Genomic DNA, 18744 nt, shown 5'->3' with positions numbered 1-18744 from the left:
GCTGGAACTCATTAAGTCCTTTCTTCCACGGATCATCTGGGAATTTCATCTCAAGATGACATTGCTGGCTGGCTCGTATTTGGCCCGCTACATTTTCCCCTCTCTTCCTGGCGTGTCCCCAGATCAAGCTCCTCATACCTGTCAGATGGTGTATTGCGTTCGCATGGCGAGGTTTTGGTAGCGGGGTGCTGCAGGGGCGGCTCCTGTGAGAAGCTGCCCGAAGGTTCCCCGCGTCCGGCGGAGCCGAGGCCCGCGGCTCCGAGCGGGACCCACCGCTGGCCAAGGCCGAGCCCCTCAGCGACGGTGGTGGCGCCGCGGGGGGGACGCGTTTCGTCAGGGGGGAAAGTTGCTGCCCAGCAGCGCCTGCAGCGGGAGAGAGGAGCGGGGTGCGTGAGAGCAGCAGCCCCGCAGCCCCCGGGCCGGGGCAGGGGGAGGCCGGGGGGCTCCGGGCGCCGCAGCAGCGGCTCCCCCAGCCCGCGGGGCGGCCCCCGGCGGGGCGGGCCGTGCCCCCAGCCCGCGGAGCCCCCGGGGGAGCAGCTCCCCCCCCGCAGCCCGGGCAGGGCCCCCCCCGGGGCAGGGGGTGCCCGCAGGGGGCCGTGACCCGCGGGCGGCGGCGCTGGAGCAGCTCCGGGCAGGGCCCGCGGCCCCGCGGGGAGAGGAGCCCGGGCCGGGCCGGGCTGGGGCAGGGCCGGTGCCCCCCGCGGGGGGCCGGGCCGGGCCGGGCTGGGCCCGAGGGGCTGCGCCCGCGGGGGGCCGGGCCGGGCCGGGCCGGGGGTGAGGAGCCCCGGCCCTGAGGGGCAGCAGCGGCGGGGACAGCGCCTGCGGGGCTCAGCCCGGACCGGACCGGCGCTGGGGGCGGGGAGGGCGGTGGGAAGGTATTTTTTAAGATTTGGTTTTATTTGTCATTATCCTACTCTGATTTGATTGGTAATACATTAAAGTAATTTCCCCAAGCCGAGTCTGTTTTGCCAGTGAAGGTAGTTGCTGAGTGATCTCCCTGTCCCGATCTCAACCCATGAGCCTGTGTTATGGTTTCTCTCCCATGTGCAGCTGAGGTGTGTGAGATGACGGCTTTGGTGGGCACCTGGATTCCAGCCAGGGTCAGCCCACGCAGGTGCCTAAATCCTGGCTCTTCAGTCAGTTGATCTGAAATCACTCTGTGACTTCAGCTATAAGAAATAGAAACCTAAGAAGTGGATAGACCAAAAAAGAAAGATTAGTTGACCTAGTGAGTAGTATACAAAGGAGGAGCAATGTACTTTGTTTTTTCAAGACAATTCTGTGTTATTTGACAAAGTTCAGCAAAAATACTGAAAATTTTGTTGAAGCTATGGAACCTGGAAAACAGGTTATTAAAATGTGATGCAGTGGTTCAACATGAAGGGGAAAAAATGCATTGCTAACCTTGTCTGCAGACATTTGTCAGTATATTAAAAATCTTCAGACATTATCAACACAGACATTATCAGCAGCTGTATATCTCTAGGGCTCTACAATATCTCAAATCTGTAAGCTAAGGTACCACTGCCCTTTGACACTAGATAATGACCAGGTTAACACAGCCATCTCTTCCTCTGCTGTCAATGTAAATTAACCATTTGCTGAAAGAGAAGGGAAGAGAAAGTGGTTTTGATTCTAAGTTATCCTTATTCTTGCATGAGGAATATTAATGAAGTAACTCTGTAGGGATGCATTTAAATTGTCAAATAATTTAAGTCCTTGGTTTGCTCCTTGTTCCTTAATTATCCTCATGTTAGTTTGTTAACAGGCTCTTTCTTTAGGAGTAAGCCAATAGTTTTCCTCTGGGGTGAAATCCTGATACAGTTTTGGGGACAGTTTGTGTCTGCAGGCAGGAGGTGTGAGGCTGTACCATGTTTCCCTTTCCCCATTTACACAAGCACTGCAGTCTCTATTCCAGCATTCCTTGCACCATGAACAGTTCCACATGTAACCCATGAGTCAGAAATGCAATACAGAGCCCTGACCCTACCATATCAGGTACTTGTATCAGTCACATGAGTCACAGTACAGCCCTTATCTTATTTCAGGCACCTTAAGTGGCATCAAAATAAATAAATAAATGAGAAAAAACCACAAATATGATGATGACAAAATAATAATAATAATAATAATAATAATAATAATAATAATAATAATAATAATAATAATAATAATAATAATAATAATAATAATAATAATAATACTAACAATACTACTACTACTAATAATAATAATAATGAAGGGATAATACTCATTTTAAAATATCTTAGGGCCAGAGGAGTGCTGAATAAAGCCTTAGGAAAGCCAAACCAGATCCCAGGAAGTATGCAAACTGGCTTTAGAAGAGGAGAAATGTGTAGAGAAATGTGTGTGCAAGCCTTGCTGCGATATTTTGTCTGTGTGTTTGTGTGGATGCCTTTGGCATTGTACTTGCAGCCTTGAATCTTCTGAACTGCCTTTCTCATACTGAATTCTCTAAGCAGTTTGACTGTCAGCATGAACAAGAACAGTCTCACTTGATAAATGCTGACATTATGACTGCTCTTAGTTTTCTATCTACATTTATTTGAAGATTATATGATTTTTTTTCAGAGCGGAAAGGAATTCGTGTATAGCTTAAAACTGGACCAACTGACTCAGACCAGGTATTCCTTTGTCCTTTAAAGTAAACTATCCACTTGAGGCATCGTCCTTGGGTAAAATCACAAGGGAACAGAGCATGGCAGCATTCCTTGTAGGTCAGTAAAACTTGACTTTCTTGGACTAAATATGAGAAACCCACAAAACGGGCAAGGCCAATGCCCTTCCTGTGGGAAATATCAATGAGGATATCTTCATTGATTTCAGCGGTCAGATTCATGGTGGTTGGGACTCAGACTTTTTTATAAAGTCATTGAGAACTGATCAGCTAAAGGTGAGAGAGATGTATCTCAGCACTTTGGCAGCTGGAACACTGAGCAAATTGCCAACACATACAGGGAACAGAAAAACAAGTTTAAAAATTGGGTTGCTCCGGTCCACAGTCTTGGGAAATGAAAATTTAGGTAGAACTGAATTGAACTAATATATAATAAATGTTAACTGTGATGTATATATCAGGAATATGGCATTAATGCCGAGTTCTATCAAGTTGAATATTCCCCTTGGGCACTGCAGAGGGTAACCAAGATCTGTGGTGGATGAATAGCCCTGTGCAGATACTTAAATCTTAGCATCAATCTCAAAAAGTCTATAACTGAGCTCTGGAGTTCAGCATCTCAGCTAAGGAACTTAAACTGGACCGAGTAATCCATTTCCAAATTTCTATATTGCTAGCTGTAGGCATTAAGATATCGTAGATCAGACCTTACTAAAATTATAAAGGCCTCAGTAAAAGAATTTCAAGAAAAAGCTGTTAAAATAGTCTCTTTTAAAAAATGTATTTTTTTTAAGATGCAGGATCTGAAGTGCTTTCTCCTAACCATATAAGCTTGGAACACATATTGTCAATGTTTGGGGGTTTTTTTGTTGGTTGGTTGGTTCAGTTACAATTGAATTTGCATATAATCCAATCACTCTATGAGTCTTTAAAAATGTAAACACCACCAGCAAGATCACATTACTTATATCATCATGAAATGCAGAATTGGCAGCGTAGTAGCAAACACAAGATAGATATGTATATTCAGAAATCTCACTAGGTGCATAAGCACGTACAAACTAGCTTTTAGGAGGGTAATTTATGTGTGGAAGTACCCATTTGTCATATATAACCATCAGGCAGGAGTAATATGGAAATATCTTTTTGTGAGATGCATATTTCATACTTCAAAATAATTTACCTTAAAAAAAAAAAAAAAATTCCTTTTGTCGACAGTATCAGGTCAGTTTGAAGGACTTCCCTCGTATGATCTCTTCAATGCAAAGTGGCGTTCCAGGCTGCTTTGTACTTTCTTTTTTGTGAGAGCAAGTGAGTGTGTGAGATATGTGATGGGACTGGTTTTCTAAGTGGTTATGTCTAAAAACTTCAACTGAAATTAAAGAGAACTACAATTCCCATCACCTGAAAAACAAAACCCAGAAGTTAAGACTGTCTGAAGAAGAAAGAAGAAAAACTGGGTTGTAAAACAAACGAATGAGAAAGGCTTTATGGAGTAGACATAGCGGTCAAAATAATATAGGGTATTAAAAACTTTCTTGTGGTCTTCAAGATAATTTCTGACTTCATTTTGTCTTATAAATCAATTAGCATATTGAAATAACGAACAATGCATAGCTGAGACATGGAAAATCAGATCTTAGGAGCTTTTAAGTATATACTCAAGTGTATGTCTATGAGATTCAATAGGCAAGGTCACCATGCACATACTGGGCATGGCATATAGCCAAGCATCTCAGTTCTATTTTCTGTTGACTTCTTTGAATAAACGTTATGTCTGTCTTCTTCCTGGCCAAATAATTACTTGCTACATCTCTCTCTCATGACTCCAATAGAGTGTAAGGGATCACGATGAGATGAATAGTTACCTATAGCACTGTTTATGAAATAGCATATAGCAGCTCAAGATACTGTCTTCCAATGTGCAAGTCATTTCCTGTTTTCTTGTCTTTCAATAGCAGTCATTTGGCAGATAGGAAAGACAGTATATATTTGACTATCAGAGATCCAAGCCAAAATATTTGTTCATGAAGTAATTGAATGACTGGAAGACAAAGATAATTTTCTTATTATTAATCCTAACAGTTTAGCTCAGAGTACTTGCACATCTCCAGTACGCACTCAGTTTCACTGGATTTTTTTTTCCTCCTTCTTCTTTCTGACATGTGGTTATTTAATCTTCTGCCAACACCATCTACTGAACAGATTTTTCCCAGCTATGCCCATGAAGTTTTTGTACTATTGATGTTTTCACAGAGAAGAGTGTATGCGCGTCAAATTACAGCTATTGATCTATGTTTGTTTCTTAATGTGTATAGTTGTTTAGATTGCATTATAGTTTGTGTGATTGCGGTTATATAAATATAAGAAGGAAAGTAAAGAAGAAAAAAAACCCTGCCATTTTTATTTCTTTTATGAATTTCATTGTTGAAGGTAGACTGTTTATTTGAATTGAAAATATACTGAAATCGATGTTTCTTTTGATACGAGTTATCTTTTTTTTTTCTTCTTCTTAGTAACAAGTGGAAGTAATAGGGCATGCAATCTTAGCAGAAAAATAAAACCAAACCAAACAAAGAGCCTCCTTTATTTTTCTATAAATCTTTTTATAACTGTTTTGTGTCACATTTCCTTTTGTCTTTGCTGTTGCTGTTCAAGCTATCCCAATAAAATTCCACCTCTTAAATGGATACTGTCAATCAGTTAACATCACAAAACAAAACAAAACAAAACAAACCCCTTGTGAGTGATGCCCTTGTGAGTAGTGTGAAAGGCAAATATTTTTCTACCAGTTTATTTTATCTCTTTCTCTCATTTTGCAGCTATTATTTTTCTTCTGCAGCATGTGGCTAGAGAGAAATGAATGTGGGCAACTTGATTCAGTGGTTAGAACAGCGGACTGGGAACTTGAGGAAATGGCATTGTTTTCCCACTTCTGTAATGATCTGATGTGTCAGCTTTGACAAGACTTGTCACCTTGCTATATATTCAGTTGTCTTCTGGTTTTGTATTTGCCATGTATGTTCCAAATGGTAGAGGCTAAGCTTACCTTTGGTAAAGCACATGAAATTTTATGTAAGACAAAGTAATAATAATGATGATGATGATGATGACAATACCACTACTAAATAATAATAAAAACAACAACAACAACAACAATAATAATAATAATCAGCAACAATAATAATAATAATAATGATGTTCAATACATCTCAGGAATGCCTCAGCATCTTACAGTGTTAAGTCAAAAATGAGCTTCTGTAACCACCTGGGAGAGCAGGTGATCAGATAGTACTGCTTATATGGTAAATCTTGTCTCTTTTTCTAATCTAACCCCCTTTTCATACTCTTTAAAAACCATGCAACTAAACAAGCCCCCAGACAATATCTAATTATTTTTTAATAACTTCATTGTTTAAAAGGAAAAGAAAAACAAAAAGTTTTTGGACTGCAGTAGAGAAGGTCTTTTTCCCCCCAGATTATAAATCTTCCAAGAGGCTCCTGATCTTTATGACCCTTACATTTCTGAACTATGGCAAGGGAGCCAATTAATGACAATTGTGTTGATGGCTTGAGTGATGTTAATTTTCTTCTAGGAGCTGCACTGAGATCATGCTTAAGCTAACTTTTATTTTTCAAGAGCTCAAAACCAATGTAATGTAAAAGTCCAGCAGAAAGAGATCTTATGAACAAAACTTGGCTGTATTTGTGAATAAAAGCTGATTTCTAATGTCTGCCATGCTGGCTTTCTTGAAGAGAAACTATCAAAGCTTGTGTGAAAACAGGGCCCTGTGCATGGTCTGTGGTATGGCAGAGAACATTTTCATACCCTCAGCATTCTACTTCCTGTCCTAAATTCATGATGGAAATTATTAAACTTCATTCAAGAAAGAAGTGCTTTTGGTTTTGCCAGTGGTGGCTGGGCTGATCACTTCTAAACTGACATTGTATGACAATATACTTTCAGCATATAAATGTACATTGCTCAGATAACATTTTGAATACCTTCCTGATGAAAGCAAAATGATGAAACCAAAGGACTATGTAGATATAAAAGGCCTGCAGAACAGAGAGAGCAGGTTTGCACTCTAGCAATAAAAACTAACCTTAATGACAAAGAGTAACAGCACATGTCCAATATCCTCTAACGCAAAACTTCAAACACAGCACAATCCAATCTAGGCCTAAACCCACAAAGAGAGGAGAAATAATAACTTTTGCTTGAAGCTGCTTCCCCTCTGACTCTGTGTTTGCCAATTACCTTTTCTACAGTGTCTTAAAGGAGTTATGCCCACGTTGGTTTTTTTTTTTGTTTGTGTTTTATTTGTGGATGTTTTTTTTTCTTTTTGTGGTGGTGTTTTCTGGTTTTTGGGGGATGTGGTGGGTTTTCCTGTTGTTGTTGTTGTTAAAGAGCGTTGAACTCTTAAGAGTGCTATACCCTGAAAATGGCCATTTTTAATGGAATGATAAAGACTTTTTTTTTTCATTAAACTGCTTTTTCTCTCTCCTTTTACCTTGGACTTTTTAGTTGTTGGGTAACACATCCTCCTGACTTAGACATCTGTATTATTTATTATGAGCTATTATTGCCCCAGCTGTTGTAGGAACTGGATTCATGTACACTTGTTATCTCCATCCATCGTGGAAGTCGGTGCATCTTGGTTTCCTCTTTTTCCTCTACCAGCACTTGTATAATTTCTTAAGTTTTATATCTATGTGTCTAATCTTCGTAGTAAATGTATTCCATAAAAAAAAACCCAGAGAAAATAAATACCTCCTCTCAATTTAGAGGGAATTATTATTAACCAGTCAGAGTGCAAATTCCTTTAATGAAGTAGAGTTGCCTTTATTTCTAAGCAGTAAAACGAGCATGTCTTCATTGGAATTATCCAGTATACAGCTTCATTGAGATTATCACATAAATTCTTAGTGGTTGCTTTAAAGAAAATCTTTCTTATTTACCAGCGGTGAAGTTATGCTTGTCAGCTTCTCACCTTCTGCCCACACATAAAAATCTGTGTATCTGAAAAAAAGGTGAGAAATAGCTTCTGAAAATACCAAACCCTGAAAAAAAACCCCATCCTGAAATGCAATGATTAAACCTTGCTTTGATCCTCCTCATGTCTCGTACTGTTCCTGTTCAAATCAGCTGACATTTTCTAAAGAACTGAGGTCTGACCTCACCTCTCTCCTTTAGTAGTGTTTCTTTTTGTCCTTTTTCATTTTTCCTTTTTTTTTTCTTACTTTTCCTTTTCCCTTTTCCCTTCCCTCCCCTTTATATCCCAGCCTGTAGCAAGGTCACAATGAGAAGAGAAATTGTTTAGGAGCCAAATATCTGCCACCAAGGAAAAGGAACTGTTTGTCTTTGGATATGACAGTTTGATGGAGTATAAGAAGGGTACATAAGTCATGACAGTGATGAAGAAAAACATGATAGAAATTAAAAAAGGAAGAAAATATTCCAAGTGCTGAAATACAAAACCAAACTCCTGCTTGAATCAAATATGATGCTTTCATTATTTCAGCTTTTTGTGGTGCACTTATATATCCCTTCCTTTAGGGTGTAAAATCAAGTAGAAGTATCAATGTAGGTAAAAACAATGGTTATCTACTGCTGTGTTCATAATGAAGATGTGACTCAAGTCTACAACTTGCCCAGTTTTTTTACTGAAGAAGTACTTCAGAAATGAACCAAGTCTCCATTGCCACAAATGAACCAGAATTGCTCATTCTATGAATGAAAAAATACAAGCAAAGTTAAAATTCCTTTTGGTTTTAATCTTTTAAAATGTACGCTTTAATTTATCTGCCTCATTTAAGTTTTGCAGCACAGGAAACCGGTTCTAAGAGAGTTTTCTGAGGATTTCAAGAACAGTGAGAGGTCTGGAAAACCTGACAAGTGTGGAAAAATACAAAGATTGTTTAGGCAAAGAAAGAAAAGGATGAGGACCATTTCAGACATTCTGAAGGCAGTGCCAGTGAGGAAGGGAATTCTGTATTATGGGTAACAGCAATTACATGTGATAACTAAAAGAAGGTGTAGCAAAAGCAAAAGGAATGAGTTTCTAATGGTGAAGGTAGAGAAGCACTGGCAGTGACCACCTGGAAGCTTTTATGAAGCGGTTGAACAACCATATGTCACAGGCAAAAGAAGAGAAATTTCTCCCAGGTGAAGGTACAATGGACAGGTAGACTCTCTAAGTCCCTTTCATGCTTTATCTTGGGGTTTGTGATTTTTTGGGTTTTATTGGGTTTTTGTTTGGAATTTTTTATTTTTAATTTTATAGTTTCTATCATCTCAGGCCTAGTATATAGAGGTAAACATATATAAACCTGCTGTATAATTTTTGCCAGTGAAGATTACAACACTATAAGCAGGTCCATGTTAGAAAAAGACATTTAGTTGATACTTAAGTATAGAAATGTATTTTGAAAATAATTTGGACATTCCCTCTGTCACAAAACCTAATGAAAATGAATGTTGCAAGTATATTGATTTGAATACTTGAATTCATATATGATTTAAGATACCCATCTCACTACTGCATTAAGCAAGCAATTATTCAAGCACATCAAAGTAATGAGGGGGGAATATACATATTCACATGTATTATTTTTACTGATAAACACATTGACAATATGTTGAATATGTATATTGGTGTGTCAAATCAAAAAGAATGGACACATTTCTTAATGGGACCTGGAAAACTACTGAATAAAATTAGCAGTGAGTTTAAAATCAGGACTGTGGACCTGAAACAGTGAGAATTGGAAAACCAGATCAATGTCCAAATTCTTTGAATTCCTTTCTGGTTAAAACATTCAGAAAACAGGATGCTTTACAGTATGGCAGAAGCCATTTCCTTGAGAAAGAGATAATTATATTGCCTTACAAGGAAGCCTTTCCCTCCACCCAAGTCCAGCTTCAGAGGGACTCTTCCATTCCCCCCTGAGAGGAAGTTAGCCACATCCCTTATTGTGGTTTAAAAATCTTAAAAGAAATTGTGTAAACATTTTCCAGCCCCATGCAGCTGGAGCCCTGAAGCACTGAGCTACAAGGAGTGGTGGAGTGCTGTGCTGTGTTTTTGCAAGTACAAGACAGAAAATCTATGTAATTACCTCTGAAGCAGAAGAAGCTGTGCAGCCTGACAGAACAGCATGTGTAGGAAGCACTTTGCCAGGTCTCTGCTGACTAATTTCCCACTCTACACAGGTTTTTTTTTCCCCTTGTAGTCTTTCAGGATTAACCCTCTCTATGCCAATATTATTTCTGCCTACCCTAGTGTAAAAGCACTCGAGTGGATTCAGAGCAGAAAGTGAGGCTGATGTATCTAGCCTAGTGAGTGCTTGCCATGCAAATAAAGGGCCACGAAGACAGCTAACCAAAAAGAGAGGCAGGAAAGGGGATGCAATGATTGAAGGCCAGAGTTGCTTTTGCAACCAACTCATACAGCTTTCTCTCTTTCACCACAAGTTCTAATATGAAGGTGTTAAGGCAGTGCATGCTTATGGAGAATTCAGCTCACCTTGGACACAGAAAAGCATCCTGGGTCTCAGTCATTAAGTGGAAAATCTATACTGTTATTTCCAAGGGTTTAGGACCATAAGCAACAATACTTGAACAAATCTTCTCAAGTGCTTAGTCCAGTTCTCTGGTATTACAGATTTATTTTTTTTTTTTTTTTTTAGTCTTGTCCATGAACATAAGAAGGTCCATCTTCAAACTCATTCCTGTCCCATTATGTTGTTTGGAAAGTTGCTACAGAAACTGTATCTATTCCCCAGTAGTTTCCAGCCCTTTTCTCATTTCCAGCGTGGAGGTACTTGCGGTTATGTATACCCACTGGTCTTTTGTCTGTAAAAGTTTTGAATGTCACAAGTGAGAAAGTTGTTTTGTGTGAGTAATGTGGTGGGGGACTCTATGGAAATAAAGAAGTAAAACCATCCATCAACCATAGGTTAGCTTACCCCAAAGACTCCGTATCGTCACTTAGTTTCCATTGGGACTCTGGGTTCAGACCTGGATTCATAGAATTTGAGGCTAGAAAAGGTCACTTTAATCTCCATTCTGACCTCCTGCAGAACACAGGCTGTAGATCACTTGGTGGGTCCTGAATGAACCCCGTGCCGTGTAATCACTTACTGAATTCAGTGACACTAAACACAGCCTCTTTTCCTTTTGCTCAGTCTAGCAACTTGCACTAAATTACGGTTCTTCTCTCTTCCTGGGTTGTGGGTTTGGCTTTTTTTTCACTTCTAGCATATGTCTGAGGACATTTCCTTATATAATCCATATAATTTCTTAAGATGCAGCCCTCCATTTCCATTCTCACTGAAAAACTGAGCCAGATCACATTCAAAATCAGAAATGTTTCCAGTGCAAAGATGTATTGTGTGTGTTTTCACCCGTTTATTTATTTATTTCTAGGGGTTGAAGGGGGGCAGGGTGGCGTGGGGGCATGGGGGGAAGAAATCTTAAAAGCCTGACCTAACTAAAGAAAGGATTGTCTTGTATTAATCCTTCTATGATTTATACCATCTTTATTTATACCATAACCCTGCATGCACTGTGACTCAATATACTGACTTGATTTAATAAAAAAGATGATCCAATGATCAGCTTCTACTGTTTTTCTCTCCCTTCCTTCCTCCCTTCTTTGCTCCCTTGTTCCCTCCTCTCTCCCATCCCCTCCCTGCCATTCCTCACTTCCCTATTCCTGCCTTCCTCTTCCTCTTCATCTGAAGCAACCAGACACTTCAGACCAGTAACTTCAGCTGAAGTACGTAAATATAATTTTTCCAACACTGACAAAACCAAGATGTCCAATTCCCTGACTTTCACAGAATTTTGATGGTTTCTGGAGGAGATATCAAGTTGGTGCATACATGTCTGTGAGAAAGAAACAAAAGATTGCCTCTTCTGAAGAAGCAGGATTTTCTTACGCTATCTGTAATTATATTTAACCCTTTTCCTGTTGCATGGTTACCTCTGATGAAATAAGGAGATGTATTTGGCAGTTATGTTATTCCAAACCTTAATTGTTCTGTGTTCTATTTGAAATACCCTAGGTAACCATTATATTTTGATTTTCTCAACAAAAGCTGGTGCTTCTTATTGCTCGTAGGGTTGCTGAAATTCTTAGTATTGTTCAGTGAACTGTTTGCAGCAAGGAATTGAATAAAGCATAAATGAAAATTAAATTAAACTAATTTAGATAATTTAAAATTGTGGTGGGAGAGAGAACTGGGATGATTCTAGGCAGTCCAGGCATACATACCTTATTGGATTAATCATAAAACCTCATTTCAAGCGAGGACCCCCAGTAAAATTAAACACTTTTATTTAAACTTCGCACTGGCTTGTGCCTCTCAATTCAGCTAAAGCTGTGTTTTGTTTCTGGGCCCAGCAATACCGTATAAATTGAAAAGATGTGAGCAAATCTGATCAGTGAAAGAGAAAAGATCTCTGACTCATATCTCTAATGTGAGCCTGGTTCCCTAAGGAAATAAGGCATTTGCAATCATGTTTCTATGTCTGTGTATCTACATCTGTATGTCTGTCTCTACTTTTTCTCTCCAGTAGCTTTGAACCAATATTTGGATTTTAGCTAAGTTTACAAAGAGGAGAGAGCTCACGTATTTTGTGCACATGGTGGTTTTGGACCTCCATAAGAAGAAAATTTAGAAGTGAACACGAAGTGACAAAAGTTATCAGTCAGAATTTGCACATTATTAAGTATCACAGAACTTAGTCTCAAGCAGAACAAATGTAGAAAATAAGGCTTCATTTATTCTACTATACAGGGGACAACCTGCTTTTCCCAAAAGCCCAAAAGGACATAAAATATTATGGTTTTAATGTGTTCTGTGCAGTGTAGGGAGCAAGGTATGTGTATATATATATTATAGAACTTGCCCTCTCAAGCTGTATTACAAATTTTCTTTAATCTTCTGTTTTTTTCTTTTAAAGTGTCTCAGTAATTTTTACTTAATTTTCTTAGCAATAACAATCCTAGAAGAGGAAAATGAAGAATCTGGAATCTGGAGTACTTGGAATCTGTGGGAGAGTTTACCTGAGAACATCTTTTAATGTTTGCCTAATAACCATAAGACAAACATGTATATTAATCTGGAATAAAACTCCTTCTTTTGGGTCTTGTGTCTCAGATACTTTCTTACATGTATAACACAGGGAAAGAAATTATATTGACTGGTCTAGTCATGGGTTGGAGGACTAAATTACATATAGGTACTATACATAAACTATCAGTGCTAGTAAACTGTGTCTTAGCAAGTATTTGCCTGTACAGGAGGGCATGCCAGCTACCAAAATTCATTGGCTGTGTAGCCATTAGTGAGGTCTATGGTCAACTTGAAGAAGACAAATATATAAGATACTGTATCTTAATAGTGCCCTACAGCAGGATAGGGATTCGTACGTATCTACATCATAGAGATCTAAAATTAGGTGATGAGTGCCACTGCTGGTGTCTTGTCCGTAAATCAATTTTATGTGACCTCTTGACAGTAATGGGAGGCTAGGTGGGAAACCAAAGGGCATTTCAATGTGCTATAGTCCTATAGGTCAGCAGATAAACTGGGAGATCAGGGAACATCATGGAGGTTGAAAAACTTGCCTCACACAGATACTTCATGTAGATTCCTTAATCTGGAGCTGGATCCCACCCAAAATGTTCCTATAGATAACTACTTTTACAGCCATGGGTGTATATGGACTTGTTGAACACTGCCCATATAAACCAACCAGATGGATGGTTAAATTGTAGTCAGCTCCCCTCTGGAGCTCTATAGCCATGAATTTGTATTTTTGTGCAAGAACTAATGAGCCCTGTTGAACATGGATGGAGGAACTCCTGTCTTCCCTCAAGCATTTACAACAGTAAATTTAATAGAGCCACAGCACAGAGCCCAGAATCTGCATCTTCTATGCTATTACCTCGTACACTTTGCCACAGCAATTTTCATCAATTTTCTCCCCAAAAAGCCTTTGCTTCTGTTCATTTAGCTGCAAACTGCCAAGCCTCCACTTGGAATGTAGATTCTTTTTTTTTTATTAAAAAAAAGATTACTAAAAAACAAAATTAAAAAAAAAACCACACATACCCCCCCCAAAAACAAACAAACAAACAAACAAACAAACAAACAAACAAACAAACAAACAAACAAACAAAAAGAAAGGAAGGAAGAAAAAAGAGACAGAGAAGCACCAGGACTGGGGTTTGTTTGTTTCACATTCCTCTCAGAGTTTCTATTAAAATTTATGACCATGTTACACTAAAGCCCTTGTTAAGATGGACATTTAGCTATAAACAGGTACCTCATGCAACAGTGATGTGGTGACAGCAGTGGGACAGAAAATTGGGTGTGCGCAATTAATTCTTAAAGTATATAATTGGGACAAGGAACTTATTGTTAAACACAGCCGATAAAGAGTAACACATACTTGCAAAACAGGTGTAATCTTTACTTCCCTCTATTATCAAGAACAGTTACTAATTTTACTGAGGGTTTTTTTATCCATCCATAGCTTTTGTCTTCAGCTGCGCTTTATTTATATGCTTTCCTTTTATCACAGTATACGCTCCAATATTTGTGGCCTTGCTCTTTCCAATAATGTCTGCCTTATGCACTGAACCTCCCAAACGTTGCTTTACCCTTGTTCCATGGAAGGAGCTTTTATTTTTTCTTTTCAGCAAAGTGGCTCCAGCACCAACAGTCCTGGTTCATCCTGTCTTTAGTCCAAAGAGATATCAAGCTGTTCCTAAAATGAGTTTAATTGTCTTCATTCAGAAGTCCTTGATTTCTGTCTTCCACATCAAGGGTCACTAAACATTTTTTCATAGCAGGGAATAAAATCCTGTGTATTGATAACAGATTAATGGGGTTCCAGATATCCTCTGGAGTGTGATATGCTTTCAGAGATATTCACATGTATTTGATGTTGGAAAGCCTTGAATTTATGATAACATACTTAATTTGGGTAAGTGCAGAAGTTTAAAAGGTTGCTCATTCTTCAGCTTTGGGCAGCTTTGGGGCAGCTTTGGGGCTAGAGTCTCAGGTGATGTGAATCAGCATTGTTCCTTATCAGATGAAAATCAGGATTCAGTCTATTAAATATAACTTGAAAGTCTCTACTCACACAGGTATACCTCTACACTTCCTTGGTTTACTCTGATTTGAGCCAAGTGGGAAATACTACTGTGTGTTTTTTTTGTGTTTGGAATCAAGAAACAAAAAGTCATAAATAAATAGATAGAATGGAAGCTGGGAAGGATGAGTGGAGTAAAAATTCATAAACAAAAACTTGGAGAAGAAAATTATTGAGAAAAATGCATCAAAAAAAATTGTGGACTAATATTTGTAAAATCCATTATGTCTGCCAGCTCATAAATATGCCATTTTACTTCAAGTGAGAGGCGTGTTTTTGTTGGTTTAGGTTTGTTAGCTTGTCCTTATATTGTGGTTCTTTTATTGTTGTTGAGGTTCTCACACAGGTTCTTATTTGCGGTGATTGAGAATAGTCCCTTTGTCAACAAATATGCTGTGAAACTTTTACAGTCCCTCTGAATATATTTATCCATCAATTGATATCAAACATTTTCCACAAATAATTTTCACACAATATACACAGTTTTTTTGAAAATATATACATACATACTTACATTATATTTTATATATATTTATATATTTAGCCAGCAGGTAGGACTAAACTAATGTTCCATATGCAGCTCAGACCTGATGCGATGCAAGTTTAAGCTTCACAGGAGGTTTTTTTCATTAGACAGGATTCTCAAGCTCTTTCAGTTTGCAAAGCCTTTGTCTGACTTCTTGTTTTTACTTTTAAATTTTATTTTGCTTCCTACTGATAATCTCTAGGCATGGCTAATTGTCTCCTAATAGAGAAGTAAGCTGCTTTTGCTCCCATACTATGGAACATGAAATTCTCTGCCTTTCCACCCATGTCCTGTGATAGTTGTGTGTTTACCAGGGGTAAACTGCATCTTTTGCAGTCAGTTATCCTGTTAATTGCTTTTTGTAGTATTTTATTAATATCATAATACAAACCTCCAGTTTGTAGAACTTTATATGATTTTCTTGTAATGTAGAATTCAAGGCATTAACTTAATCTCAGCAAAATAGTTCCCTCAGAGTTAGAAATTTAAGCTCGACTAGTTGTAGTGACTCCCTTTAGCTTTAAGAATGATAAGAACTTCCAAGGGTTTTCTGGTGCATCCTATAACCTGTGCTGATGGTTTGCAGGATGATAACCTCCTGGAGGAATTTTTCTCTCTTCACTGGCTAAGGAGGATAATTATACTCTTAAATTTGGCATTTCAGTTAGTTGCAGCATTAGGTAACTAAGCACAAAATTAAGTATATAAAATTTTATATCTGCTTTCACATGCCAACTTATTCAGCAGTGTTATGAAGGCGCTTGTTCCTGTTTGCAGGCTGGTGGTGCAGGGAAAAATTGCAGGTGATCAGCAGGATAACAGCCCTGTGTAGAGAGGAAGAAGAGGCAGGTCTGCCTCTGGGACAGCAGATCTGCTGTGCCAAGCCTGGCTCAGCACTCTTTTTCAATGGCACAATCTATGCCAAAGTGAGGGGCTGAGTTGGTGGCACAGCCCAATATCACTTCAAGTTACTGGTGGGGTGGGTTTTGTTTGGTTTTGGTTTGGGTTTTGTGTTTTTCCCCTGCTAATGTCCTCCACTCCTAAGCCCAAAGGGCCAGCCTGTCAAAACACTGAGATTATCCAAGACAGTACATTCTCTTTGCCTCTGAAACTGAATAGTTTTGCTATCCAACTCAACCTGAAAATACAAAATAGCACAGGAAACTGTGAAAGAAAAGTGCAAAGTTAACACATTGGTACAATGGAATGAATCCTATTAACCACTAATGAGGACATGGGGAGGTGAAGAAGGTATTTGGCTTTTTTATCCTTCCCCTTTTTAATAAAATTCTGCTCCAATAGCTAGGGAGAAATGCAGTTTAAGTGTTGGAAGAAATTACTGTTCAGTAGTAATAGCAAATCATACTGTATGTTCTATAGGCTTGGCATTTTAATAGCTGAATATAAAGACTAAGGTCCTGTTTAATTCTTATTCACTTTGATTTGGATATATAGTTGTTCTATTGTATCCCAAACACTGATGGGCATGCAAGCATCCTGCTTTTTTTTTTTTTTTTTTTTTAATTGCTAAAGTAGGAATCATATCTGAGCAAAATATCCTGCAACCATATGTAGTTTCTCATCATAATTCTTTTGTCCTCCCTTTAAGATTTTAAGGGGAAGAGTTTCCTGTCTATAATATCTACCAAAGTACTCAGGGCACAGATTGATTAGAGAGAAGAAACAAATATTGATTACCTGCATGATTGCTCTACTCAAACTGAGATTCAGAAAATATCTAATTAATTTTTCAGCACCAAATTATTGTTAGATGAGTAATTTACTGAAGAGTGTGTTTTACAGATAGAGCAAGTCAGGTTATATTTAAAGAATTGTTTTCTTTAATTACAATTTATGATTCTTTGCAGAAGAAATCAGTTTCTTGCTTTCTTGAGACTTTTTCCCAGGGCATGCTAGAGTAAATGGAACTGAAATTGCAAGAAAAACATATTTCACCATATTTTCTAAGATGAAGCCTACAGTATTTTCATTTAAACATATTCCTTAAGCATATTCATTTGTTTAGAAGTATGCATTTATCGTTTGTTAAATGTAAAAAGAGGCAAAAAAGTGTTGTTTTTTTTTTTTAAATCTGTCAGAAAAGCTGTTTCAGTTGACTTGATTTTTTTTTTCACTTTTTTTTATTCTTTTACTTTTTTAGGTTTTAAGTTTTCTTGGTGCTTGATTGCTTGATGTAAATTTCTCTTTCAAAATATTAGAAGTCCTTACTAGACGGATAAACCAAGTGTTCGTCCAGTTCTAGTTACAGACCCCAGTCTTTGGTGACCTACATAAAACTTTTCTTGTTATATCCCCAGCAGTATAACTCCAGGTCACAAAGTAACAAATCAGGTGTTTAGCTTTGGCTGTCCCTGGTTAAATCGCTGCTGTACCAACCAAGAGGGCGGCCACCACACACTGTTCACAGGAGGCTTATTGCATGAATTAACATAGTCCTTGGAATAATGATCTTATAACAAACATGACATCATCTCATTAGCATGATCAGTTTCGTGCTAAGTGTGATACCTATATTATTGCATTTCCTTGAGGAAAAGAAAATATAATGCATTTAGCAGTGTAGCTGAAATATACCTGGTTGTGCTCTTTTCTAGATGTTTCTTCACAAATTGCATAATCACACCGACCAGAATATTTTGAGAGGAAAAAGTGATTCAGATTGTTGTTATCCATAAATGACACACAGAGAGCAATAGTTTGTTGAAGTATTTGACACATAACTTTTTTTTTTTCCATATTCTCTTTGTTCATCTCTGTATTTAATCTATACAGTCATATGGAATCTGAGTACCTGGTTGTTTGCATTATGATTTAAAGATTTTGTGTGTGTGGACAAGTCACAAATCAATCATGCATCCAAGTCAGTCTTATAATTATTAGAATGAGTAATTGGATGCTGCTTTGTCGTTTTTTTTTTTTTTTTTTTTTTTTTTTCCATTTAGGCTTTTCATATAAAAAATTTATTGCAACAATCTGCTCTTCACGTTTTGTAGCATTGATTTAAGTCATGTGGTGAAATATTTTTTATTAATTTAACAACTGAACCCTTATCATTAAAAAACGGAAAGAGCATATGAATAGTAAGCTAGCAATGTATGGTCTGTACAAAATGTCAGACATGCTAAAATTTGTTCTGAATTTGTGTTATTTCGTGACATTTGGAGGTATGTGGGAGTTCAGAAGGACACAGGCAACAATTAGTAGAATCCTAAAGAATTTTGACTAATAGTTCTGGGGTTTCGTTTGTTTTAATGGACGCTTAAAAGTAGCCTTCTAAACCCATGCTTAGGATCCTAAATGGCTTATTTACCAAAGGCTGGCCAAGAGCTATCATTAATTTGAGTAAAAGATACACTATTCTCAGGAGTTCACAGAAACTCAATTCACACG

The sequence above is a fragment of the Falco naumanni genome, chromosome Z (genome assembly GCF_017639655.2).
Source record: "Falco naumanni isolate bFalNau1 chromosome Z, bFalNau1.pat, whole genome shotgun sequence".
In the NCBI taxonomy this organism is placed as follows: Eukaryota; Metazoa; Chordata; class Aves; order Falconiformes; family Falconidae; genus Falco; species Falco naumanni.
The sequence above is the reverse complement of the archived record's forward strand: the minus strand, read 5'-3'. Positions refer to the sequence as shown.